The 12,676-nt window shown below is 47.4% G+C and overlaps 1 non-coding gene across 1 annotated transcript; it reads left to right on the top strand.

The window, feature by feature from the left end:
* The first annotated feature begins 960 nt into the window (after positions 1 to 960).
* On the top strand, positions 961 to 1,053 carry trnar-ucu (transfer RNA arginine (anticodon UCU)). The gene is made up of 2 exons: positions 961 to 997; positions 1,018 to 1,053. It is a non-coding gene; the product is annotated as a tRNA-Arg (tRNA).
* Positions 1,054 to 12,676: the final 11,623 nt, after the last annotated feature.

Here is a 12,676-nt window from a genome sequence, read left to right as displayed (position 1 = left end):
CCTAATCTGTACTCATGCTTTGTCTTTCAACACACCATTAACATATTGTTTGCCTTTGCTGCATGACCTTTTGGTCAGCTATGTGGCCTTGTCCAATCTACACCTTCTCCTTTGTTATCTCTTGCCCCACCCCCACCCCACTTGCTTCTAACCTGTGACCTTTCTAATATATGTCAGTTCCGAAGATGGGTCACTGACCTGAAACGTTAACTCTGCTTCTCTTTTCACAGATGCTGCCAGACCTGCTCAGTGGTTCCAGCATTTCTTGTTTTTATGTCACCAGACTAATCCCTGGGATGGTGGGATTGTCTTATGAGGAAACTGGGCCTGTATTCCTTAAAGTTTCGAAGAATGAGAGGTGATCTGATTGAAACTGACAAAATTCTTACAGGGCGTGACAGTGTGGATGTAGATAGGATGTTTGCCCTGGTTGGTGAGTCTAAAACCAAAGGACATCGTCTCAGAATAAGGAGTAGGCCATTTAAAACTGAGATGGGTGGAATTTCTTCACTCAGACGGTGGTGAATCATTGGAATACTGTGCCCCAGAGGGCTGCAGCAGCTCAATCATTGAGCATGTTCAAGACAGAAATTGATAGAAATCTTGATACTCATGACATCAAGGGATATGGGGATAGCATGGGAAAGGGGCTTTGAGGTAGGTGATCAGCCATGATCGAATTGAATGACAGAGCAGGCTCGACGGGCTGAATACCTTACTCCTATGTTCCTCTATTCCTAAGAGAGTTGGCGCCAGCGCGCAGCCCTGCTTTACCTCACTGCTGATCTTGAAAGCGTCTGATGTTGCTCCATTGTAACTGATGGAACTGTGCATGTTCTCGTGGAAAGAAGAGATGATGCCCAAGAGGTCAGGAGGGCAGCCTGTGTTCCATTGCAGTTTGAAGAGGCCGTCTCTGCTGACAAGATCAAAGGCCTTAGTGATGTTGATAAAAATGGGTGAGGCTCTGTGGCGCAATGGATAGCGTGTTGGACTTCTAAATAATGATAAAAAAAAGCCATTCACAGGTTGTGGGTTCAAATCCCACCAGGGTCAGATTTTGGACCAGAGGCAGAAGAGCACGACGGAACAGAGAGTTAACAAGTGTGTCAAAAGCACTGACTCAGAGACAGAGAGAGAGAGGAGCACAGCAGGAGCAGAGCTGGGGTAAAAAAATCAAGGAGTGACATCACAATGGAGAGTGAGAGCAGGGAAACAGAGAGCCGCTGGGGTGAGTTTACAGAATCAAAGTAATTCATGACAACGCTACTTCATCGGATAACGTCATCAGGATGCGCCGCGTTGCGCACATGCGCAGACGGTGTCATGCCCCTTGCGCATGCGCTGCGGTCCGACTCTCCAGGACTGATTTGCGCATGCGCAAAGGACGCGGTACGCGCATGCGCACACAATCTATTCATCTCTGCGCATGCGCTGCGGACCAACCTGCCGGTAAGGTTGTGCGCATGCGCAGATGACGTCATCGCGTTATTTCGTCTTCCTCCTGACGCGCCAGTTTGGCCTCTGCGCATGCGTCAAAGCTTCGGCGCGACTTTTTGAAAGTGGAAGGAGCGGAGGTTTCGTCGGGCATCTTATCTGAATTATTTATTCGTTTTGGAGACTTGCTTCATTTTTATTTGACACAGGAGATTGTTCCAAGGTAAGTTACTCTGCCTTTGTAAGTTGCTCTGAAAACATTTCCATTGTCTGGGCCACCGCATGTTCTCCAGTCCCTGTTGTGAGTTGCTCTGAAAACATTTCCATTGTCTGGGCCACCGCATGTTCTCCAGCCCTTGTTGAGAGTTGCTCTGAAAACATTTCCATTGTCTGGGCCACTGCAGGTAGCAGGATGAAGGCACAGTGACTGTGATTTCTGGCGCCAAACAGTACACACTGCAGATACATGATGGCCAGGCTACCTGCAGCTGCATCTTCTCCATTCAGACTTTGTTGCCCTGCAAACGTGCTGTTGTTGTGCAGAGGCATCTGGGTCTGCCTTTGGACAGGCTCGCCCCCAATTGTCGCTGGCGTGCATCTTAGACACCAACGACGACAGGCATGGCTGCTGCCATTGTGATTACAGAGGAACAGCCAAGGCCCCTCAGCCACAATGAAAAATACCGCTTGCTTTCAGATCAATTGTACCAGCTGCAACAGGCCGTTCTGCAGAGTGGAACGGCAGCATTCATGAGGAGACTGGACTGGCTGCGGCAACAGACTCTCCGCTGGCAGCAAGGACTGGCTGATGAGATGGAGCCATTTACTATGCCCAACAATTGCCCGGAAGCACCTTCGGATGGAGGTGGCCGCGCGCTGGACATCAGTCACGTGTCACAAACCCTGGATCCTGAGCGTCTCACCCCCTGGCCTAATGATCTGATGGACCATACATATGCCTACCTGTTCAAATCTCCACTTCCCCTACCTGCGGTACCCTCTCCTTGCTGCTCAGTTACACAGCCACCTGCTCCTACAACCATCAGGGCAGTGCACATGGACACACAGTTACCTGCTCCTACACCCATCAGGGCAGTGCTCATGGGCACACAGTTACCTGCTCCTACACCCATCAGGGCAGTGCTCATGGGCACACAGTTACCTGCTCCTACACCCATCAGGGCAGTGCTCATGGACACACAGCCACCTGTTACCCCATCCGACGTTGAAACAACCATGCAGAGCCTTGTGAGTCTCCGCAATTGCCAGTTGCTGCCTGTCAAGCAGAGAGGGCGTCCAAAGGGGTCAAGCACTTGGGGAACATTCAGCAAGAAGAGACTGAGCACTAAAAGAAACAAGCATGCCGTGTCCAGTGGTAGCAGAAATGTGAATGCTCTTGCTGTGAACACAACTGGTGATAGTAGTAGGCAGGATTAAATGGGAATGGATGGAAAGACGCACGAGTAACATAACCACTGGCAGGGAACTGCTGGGCTAAATGGCCAGCTTTATGTTCATAGCCCAAAAGAAATGTGCTTCTTTTCCAGCACCCTCACATCATTTATGTTTTCCCTGAGAGCAGCATTGAACCATCACGAGATAGGGGCAGTAACATCATCCTGCCTCCTGCAGCTGAGGTGGGTACTAAGTGATTCATTGGCGGTGTTATCAGTACATGCCTTAACCGCAGAACACAAAGCATGCTCAACAGTAATTTCATTGGAGGGAGGGAAGCTCTGACACTGATGTTCTTTCCTTATTTTCTTTCATGTAAAACGTGCCCTTGAGAAAACAATCCTTGACACTTAAGGACGGCATTCAAGCAAAGGAGGCAGTGCGGGAGAGGACGCAAGGATGTGATGATTCCTGCATCTGAGGTGGGTAATAAGTGCTTCATTGGCGACGTTATCAATTGGTGCCTTCACTGCAGAACTTAAAAAGGTGTGCGCAACAGTAATTTCAGTGGATGGAGGGAGGCAAGCTCTGACTCTGATTTGCTTTTCTTGTTTTCATGTAAAACATGCCGTCGAGAAAACAATCCTCGAGACTTACGGTCAGCATTCAAGCAACGAAGGCAACTGGATCATGCTGCGGAGCTCATCACGATGTGAAAAGGAACATTGCATTTATGGATGAATTGGGAATGAACATTGGGATGCACTTGGGGAACATTCACCAAGAATAGATTGAGCTCAGACTCTTGTGACTTTGCCTTCTTCACATGGACAATACAGTAGTGGAATAGAGAGCCAAGCTTTTATTCACCACAAGGCTCTCCAGGAACAATCTCTTCAGCTGTGCATAGCAGAGAATCGGCCTGTCTGTCTAACGGGAATGCTGGACACAACACTCATGTATCCATGCACAGCAGTTCCTCAGATACTTAATGAACTTAATAAAACTTTTCAATAATTAAACCCAGAATTGTTGAGGTTTTGTTTTGCATGCTATTTCCCCGACTTTGCAACTGCACTTCAGATATTCAACTATGGTGGGGGGGGGGCATAGGGAGGGGTGTTTGAAGAGGGGGAGGGGTGGGGAGTGCGGGGAGGGGTGGGGAGAGGGAGCATGCAAAATGCAGGGACCAAACAGTTGCAATGCCTGAAGTACTGAGGAGATTTAGAGAAAGCAACTGGGTAGGGGAGAAAGCAACTGGATTGCGCATCCGCAGCTGGAGGGAACGGCTGAATGGAGAGGGCCGGAAGCGAGAGGCCGTAGAGAGCCGCGGGGAGCGAGCGTGCGAAGACCTTGGTGTCACCGGGTCCAGGGACTGGCCAGTAAGTCTTTTGCTGCACTCCTCTTCCGTTCCGCTGCTCCCCCCCCACTCTCTCCCCTTCCTCCCTCTCCCCCCAGCTCTCCCCCTCCCCCTTCCTTACCCCTCCCTCTCCCTCTTTCACCACCCCTCCCTCTTTCTCCCCCTCCCCCCTCCCTCTCCCCCTCTCCCTCTTTCTCCCCCCTCCCTCTCCCTCTTTCTCCCCCCTCCCTCTCCCTCCCCCCTCCCTCTTTCTCCCCCCCTCCCTCTCCCTCTTTCTCCCCCCCTCCCTCTCCCTCTTTCTCCCCCCCTCCCTCTCCCTCTTTCTCCCCCCCACCTCCCCGGCACCGCTACCGCTGGTCTCCCCGCGCTGCTCTCCCCGGCCCCCGCGCTGCTCTCCCCGGCCCCCGCGCTGCTCTCCACGGCCCCCGTGCTGCCTTTCCCGGCCCTCGTGCTGATCTCCCCGGCCCCCGTGCTGCCTTTCCCGGCCCCCGCGCTGATCTCCCCGGCCCCCGCGCTGCTCTCCACGGCCCCCGTGCTGCCTTTCCCGGCCCCCGCGCTGATCTCCCCGGCCCCCGTGCTGCCTTTCCCGGCCCCCGCGCTGATCTCCCCGGCCCCCGCGCTGCCTTTCCCGGCCCCCGCGCTGATCTCCCCGGCCCCCGCGCTGATCTCCCCGGCCCGCTCCACTCTCTCACTCCGGCCATTGTATTCTGCCACGTGTTTGTTAGGTTTCATCTCTGTGATTTTTTGAATAGCGCCATCTTTGGTCCTGGCAGCTGCAACAGTCGCTGGCTATGACGTTTTCGTGGCACATGCTGCATCTGCGCATGTGCCAAAACAGCGCCACCTACCGATCGCGTTGTCAACAATTGCGGTCTTACAGAATTTGGTTCTTGCTTCGGTGCAGTGGAAGGAGCTGTTTGGTGAGGATCTGTTGAGCTGTGACATCACAGGCAAGCAGGTAGTTGATTGGTTTGGAAAAAGCTGCATGTTTGATGCGCATCTGGTAAGTGATTAAGATCCATTTCAGTCCTAACGTTTAAAATAGTAAACAAACTAGTGGTAAGTTTAATAAAATATGCAATAAAATGAATAATTGAATAAAATATTTAAGTAGTTAATTGAAACACGTTAAGGATGACAGGACAGGTGATGTGTCACAGCTGCAGCATGTGGGAGTTCCTGGATGCCAGTGTGATCCAGGGCAAACACGTCTGCAGTAAGTGTTTGCAGCTCAAAGAGGGAGAAAAAAGGAATGTAGTGGTAGTAGGGGACAGTATAGTCAGGTGGATTGACTCTGTTCTCTGCAGCAAAAGCAAGAGTCCAGACGGCTGTGTTGCCTGCCGGTGCCAGGATTCAGGACATCTGCTCAGGGCTGGAGCGAAACATACAATGGGAGGGGGAGGATCCAGTCGTCGTGTTCCATGTCGGTACCAGCGACATAGGCAGGACAAGGATAGAGGTTCTGCAAAGTCAGTATGAGGAACTAGGTACCAAATTAAGAAGCAGAACCTCAAAGTTAATCATCTCTGGATTATTACCTGAGCCATGTGCAAATTGGCATAGGACAAATAAGATTAGAGAAAGTAATGTGCGGCTGAAAGACTGGTGTGGTAGTAGTGGGTTCTGGTTCATGGGGCGTTGGCACCAGTACTGGGGAAAGAGGTGGCTGTACCATTGGGACGGTCTACACCTGAACCGTGCTGGTGCCGGTGTTCTTGCGAGCCACATAACGAGGGAAGTAGAGACGGTTTTAAACCGAATAGTGGGGGCAAGGGATCAAATTTGGGAAGATATGGTGAATCAAGGAGGAGAGACAAGGCAAGAGAGAAAGGTATAAATATGGGAAATGATAAACAGACTGTGTCAGGAAGGGACAGAATGTACAAATCTAAGAGTATATCGACAGATAAGGCTGGAGGTGACAAAAATAATAAAAGGACAAAACTAAATGCTCTGTATCTGAACGCATGGAGCATTTGAAACAAAACAGATGAACTGGGAGCACAAATAGAATAAATAAGTACGATCTGATAGTCATTACAGAGACATGGCTGCAGGGCGACATAGATTGGGATGTGAATATTGGAGGTGACATGGCATTTTGGAAGGACAGGAAGCTTGGAAAAGGTGGCGGGGTAGCTCTGTTAATTAATGATGGTATTAGCGTAATAGAGAGGGATGACCTGAGTTCTGGAGATCAGGATGTAGAAGCAGTTTGGGTACAAATGAGAAATCATAAAGGCAAGAAGTCACTTGTGGGAGTGGTGTACAGGCCACCTAACATTAACCACACTGTCGGATGGGATATAAAGGAAGAATAATGGCAGCTTGTCAGAAAGGTACTGTGATAATTATGGGGGATTTTAATCTACATATAGATTGGAAAATTCAGATGGGCAGAGGTAGCCTAGATGAGGAGTACATAGAATGTTTTGGGGATAATTTCTTGGAACAATACATTCTGGAGCCAACCAGAGAGCAGGCTATACTAGACCTGGCATTGTGCAACGAGATAGGATTAATTAATGACCTCATAGTTAAGGTGCCCCTAGGTAGTAGCAATTATAATATGATTGAATTTTACATTCAGTTTGAGGGAGAGGAGAGTGGGTCCCAGACTAGTATTTTAAATGTAAATAAGGGCAATTATAATGTCATGAAAGCAGAGCTAGCTAAAGTGAACTGGCAAATTAGGTTAAGGGATAAGTCAATAGAGATGCAGTGGCAGACATTTAAGGGGATATTTCAGAATACACAGAATAGATACATTTCAACGAGAAAGAAAAGTTCCAAAGGTGGGACTCACCATCCATGGTTCACGAAAACAGTTAAAGATACTATCAAACTTAAAGGAAAAGCCTATAATTGTGCAAAGGTGGGAGGCAGGTCAGAAGATTGGACAGAATATAAAAAAAACAGCAAAGAATTACTAAAAGATTGATAAGGAAGGTAAAATTAGAGTATGAGAGAAAGCTCGCAAGGAATTTCAAGACAACTAGTAAGAGTTTCGATAGATATTTTAAAAAGAAAAGAGTTAACAAAGCGACTGTTGGTCCAATAGAAAGTGTGTCTGGGGAATTAATAATGGATAATGAAGAGATGGCAGATGAATTGAACAGATACTTTGCATCGGTCTTCACTATTGAGTATACAAATAACATCCCAGTATTCGCCGGCGATCAGGAAATTGAAGGGATGGAGGAACTCAAGAAAATTACAATCACCAGGGAAGTGGTACTAAACAAATTGTTGGAGCTGCGGGTTGACAAGTCGCCAGGTCCTGAATTGGCTAGTGAGATAGTTGATGCGCTGGTTTTAATATTCCAAAATTCCCTAGATTCGAGAAGGTTCCGTTAGATTGGAAAAGAGTGAATGTAACTCATTTATTCAAAAAGGGAGGGAGACAAAAAGCAGGAAACGACAGGCCAGTTAGCTTAACATTTGTCTTAGGGAAAATGTTTGGAGCTATTACAGAGGATGTTATAGCAGGGCATTTAGAAAAAATTAAGGTAATCAGGCAGAGTCAACATGGTTTTTTGAAAGGGAAATCATGTTTAACCAATTTATTGGAGTTCTTTGAGGGAGTTACATGTGCTGTGGATAAAGGGGAACCAGTGGATGTATTGTATTTCGATTTCCAGAAGGATAAGGTGCCATATCAAAGGTTATTGCAGAAAATAAAAGCTCATGGTGTCGGGGGTAACATATTGGCATGGATAGAAGATTGGCTAGCTGACAGGAAACAGAGAGTCAGCATAAATGGGTCATTTTCTGGTTGGCAAGAAGTAACGAGTGGTGTGCCACAGGGATCTGTGCTGGGGCCTCAACTTTTTACAATTTATACAAATGACTTAGATGAAGGGACCGAAGGTATTGTTGCTAAATTTGCTGATCACAAAGATAGGTAGGAAAGTAGGTTGTGAAGAGGACATAAGGGGGCTACAAAGGGATATAGATAGGTTAAGTGATTGGGCAAAGACTTGGCAAATGGAGTATATGTGGGAAAGTCGGAAATTGTCCATTATGGCAGGAAGAATAAAAAAGCATATTATCTAAATGGTGAGAGATTGCAGAGCTCTGAGATGCAGAGGGATCTGGGTGACCGAGGGCATGAATTGCAAAAGGTTAGTATGTAGGTCCAGCACGTAATTAGGAAAGCTAATAGAATGTTATCATTTATCACCATGGGAATTGATTACAATAGTAGGGAGGTTATGCTTCAGCATTACAGGACATTGGTGAGACCTCTTCTGCAGTACTGAGTACTGTACTGGTCTCCTTATTTGCGGAAGGATGTAAATGCATTGGAGGTAGTACAGAGAAAGTTTACGAGACTAATACATGGAATGGGTGGGCTGTCTTACGAGGAAAGATTGGACAAGCGAGGCTTGTCTCCACCAGAGTTTAGAAGAGAAAGAGGCGACATGATTTGTTATTTAATTTATTAATTAACAAATTAGCTATCCTCCAGTCTTCCGGTACCTCACCCGTGGCTGACGATGATACAAAAATCTCTGCCAGCGCCCCAGCAATCTCCTCCCTTGCTTCCCATAGCATCCTAGGATACATCTGATCAGACCCTGGGGATTTATCCACCTTAATGCGCTTCAAAACCTCCAACACCTCCTCCTTTGTAATGTTGATATGCTGCAGGATATCACTGTTCCCTCCCTTGAACTCACTAGCTTCCATGACCTTCTCCACGGTAAATACAGACGAGGAATATTCATTTAAGACCTCGTCCATTTCGCGTGGCTTCACACATAGATTGCCACACTGATCCTTAAGGGGACCTACTCTCTCCCTAGCTACCCTTTTACTCTTAATACACTTATAGAATCTTTTAGGATTGTCCTTTATCTTATCTGCCAGGGAAATCTCATGGCCCCTTTTCGCCCTCCTAATTTCCTTCTTAAGTATACTCCTATATCCCCTATACTTCTCGAGGGACTCGCTCGATCCCAGCTGCCTATACCTGACGTATGCCTCCTTCTTTGTCCTGACCAGACCCTCAATATCCCTCGTCAACCAAGGTTCCCTAAACTTGCTAGCCTTGCCCTTCCATCTATCAGGAACATGCTGGCCCTGAACTCTTCCTATCTCACTTTTAAAAGCCTCCCACTTGCCAGACGTCCCTTTACCTGTAAACAGCCTCTCCCATTCAACTTTTGAGAGTTCCTGTCTGATGCCATGGAAATTAGCCTTCCCCCAATTTAGGACTTCAACCTGAGGACCAGTCCTATTCTTTTTCATAACTATCTTGAAGCTAATAGAGTTATGGTCACTGGTCCCAAAGTGCTCCCCCACTGCCATATCAACCACCTGCCCATCCTCATTTCCTAAGAGGAGATCGAGTGTAGCCCCTTCTCTAGTCGGGCCATCCACGTACTGCTTCAGAAAACTATCCTGGACTCACTTAACAAATTCTTCCCCATCTGATCCCTCAGCACTAAGGCAGTCCCAGTCAATATTAGAGAAGTTAAAATCACCTACTATTACAACCCTATAATTCCTATACCGATCTGTGATTTCCCTACATATATGCTCCTCCACTTCCCTCTGACTATTGGGGGGCCTATAGTATAATCCCATCAAAGGGATCACCCTTTTATTATTTCTAAGTTCTACCAGTATGGCCTCACTGGACATTCACCCCGGGATATCCTCTCTAAGTACTGCCGTGATGCCCTCCCTAATCAATAGTGCAACTCCCCCTCCTCTCTTACCTCCACCTCTGTCACGCCGGAAGGATCGGTACCGCGGAACATTGAGCTGCCAGTCCTGCCCATCCCTCAACCACGTTTCCGTAATAGCTACAATACCACAATCCCATGTACCTATCCATGCTCTGAGTTCATCTGCCTTACCTGTAAGGATACTTGCATTAAAGTAAATGCAGTTTAGCCCACCAGACCTTCCACGCTCCCTGTCCTGCCCCTTCCTGGCCTGCCTACTGGACTTGCTTGCTTTAACCTCTCCATTTGCCTCAACTATCTCATCGGAGAGACTACTACTTTGGGTCCCACCCCCGCTGCAAGACTGGTTTAAACCCTCCAGTGTATTACTATAAAATCTCCCTACAAGGATATTGGTCCCCTTCCAGTTCAGATGCAACCCGTCCCTCTTGTCCAGGTCACCTCTGCACCAGAAGAGATCCCAATGATCCAAGTACCTGAAGCCCTCCCGCCTTCGCCAGTCTTCAGCAAAGCATTCATTTGCCTAATCCTCCTAATCCTACCCGCACTAGCACGTGTCACAGGGAGTAATCCTGAGATTACAACCCTAGAGGTCCTGCTCTTTAACCTTCTGCCTAACTCCCTATATTCACTTTGCAGAACCTCATCTCTCTTCCTGCCTATGTCGTTCGTACCAATATGGACCACGATCTCTGGCTGCACACCCTCCCCTTTCAAAATTTCCGGCAGCTGCTCCGAAACATCCTTGACCCTAGTATTAGGGAGGCAACATACCATCCTGGAGTCTCGTTTGCGGCCACAGAAACGCCTATCTGCACCCCTTATGATAGAATCCCCTATCACAATAGCTCTTCCACCCCTTTTCCTCCCCTGCTGTGCAGCAGAGCCCTCCGTGGTGGCACGGACCGCGCTGTTGCTCTTTTCCCCTGGGAGGTCATCCCCCCAACAGTAACCAAAGCAGTATCTCTGTTTGAGAGGGGGATGGCCACAGGGGACTCCTGCACTACCTGCCTGCTCCTACTATTCCATCTGGTGGTCACCCATCCCTTTTCTGCCTGTGCATCCATGACCTGCGGTGCGACCACCTCACTAAACATGCTATCCATGATGCCCTCAGCTTCGTGGACGCTCCACAGTGAAACCACCTGCAGTTCAAGCTCCATAATGCGAGTAGCCAGTAGCTGCAGCTGGATACACTTCCTGCACACATGGTCGTCATGGAGACTGGGAGGGTTCCTGAATCCCCACATAGCGCAGGAGGAGCATATCACGGGGCTGAGCTCTCCTGCCATGACTTACCCTTAGATTAATTAGTTACTCCCTTAATTAAAAAATACTAATGACACTAGGGGCCTTGTTCTACCCACTACAATCTCAAGTCCTTCATAAGCGACACTGAATTTAAAAAAACACTTTAGTAGTACTCATCTTATCAGCAGAGGTTTTTTTTTCAAGTAAAAAACTTTGCCCTTTTCTTTATGATATTTAAATACACGAACAGCAGTGACTCACCAACCAATCACCTTGCAGCTCTCCTCTGACATCACAGTTGGCTTCTTTTTTTTCAAAACTCCAGCACACTGGAAGAGCTCCACTCCACTCCTGGAAGGGAAGAGACTGGGCCTCGATCCTCGGATTGGATTTATAGGCTCTGCTCTCAACGTTCTCCTCATATCGGTCAATATAGGTCTGCTCCGCTCCGCTCCTCTCCGCTCCCGGAAGGTAATTCACCAGCTTTTGCAGAAAAGTAGGTCTTAAGCTGTTGCAGTACCTGTTAGAAAGATAGTCTAAGCTATTCTGAAGTCATCTTCCAATGTCATCTACATGGAAGCAGGATTTTAAAGGATAAGATGTAGTTTTTAAAAGTCACTTCAATCTTGCTCAAGAGTCTTTACAAAGAAGCCAAGTAAATCTTGATAAAAAGTCGTATTCATTTAGAGATCTTTTAAAAGCACTTCAATCTTGTTAATAAAAAGTAAGATGTAAATTTAAGAACTCTGATCAGGCTATGCTAAAAAGTTACATACAATTAAGAAATAAAATACAACATTTAAAATGTCTGAACTCCCACTGAAATTTGACCACTGCTGCTGCCGGTGTCTTCCTGGAATAGTGGAGCTGTTGTGTCAACAGAAAAGTCTTTCCCGAGCAGCCTGTTGGTACCGGCTTTAATCCAACCCAGGTAAAAATCAGGGTACATTGTGGGCAATGAGCCCAAATTGCTGAACTACAGGTCCCTGTCACTTTAAAGAGTGGGCTGGTGCGATTATGATCAGAGGCTCCTTCTAAGCACATTTCTCACCACCACAACTTCCAGATGCTGGTGTTAGTGTGTGCATGTACCAGCAGTTGCAGTGCTGTTCAGACCCTCAATAGCAGTGAAAGTCTCAGAATTCACCGCTATTGGGGCTGTAAAATCCAGGCCAATATCTCACAGTCCTGTTAGATTTGCTCTCCCTCTGTACAAAATCAAACTCCACACATTGTCTTTCACTCACTCCTGTTTCCAGCCCTGATGGTGCAGAAATCCCCTCTCAAAGGTACACAATCCAGTTGATTTCTGATCAAATACCTCCTTCCTCATTCAATAGAGGAAACAGAGAAATGAACAGGAGTCAGGTGCAAGAAAGTTTCACCAACAGAGCAAAGAAAACACCAACAAAAGTCACACCTACTTTCCAAATCATTTCATTGGAATATTCTTTCACTTGTTTTCTCGGATGACTGCAATAAATCTGAAAATGAGCACCATGAGGTTTGTGTTCACTGGTCACTTGTTCTCCTGTGTTTG

This window comes from Heterodontus francisci, unplaced genomic scaffold (assembly GCF_036365525.1).
Source record: "Heterodontus francisci isolate sHetFra1 unplaced genomic scaffold, sHetFra1.hap1 HAP1_SCAFFOLD_1205, whole genome shotgun sequence".
NCBI classification, from domain to species: Eukaryota; Metazoa; Chordata; class Chondrichthyes; order Heterodontiformes; family Heterodontidae; genus Heterodontus; species Heterodontus francisci.
This window is presented reverse-complemented; position numbering and strand designations above follow the sequence as displayed.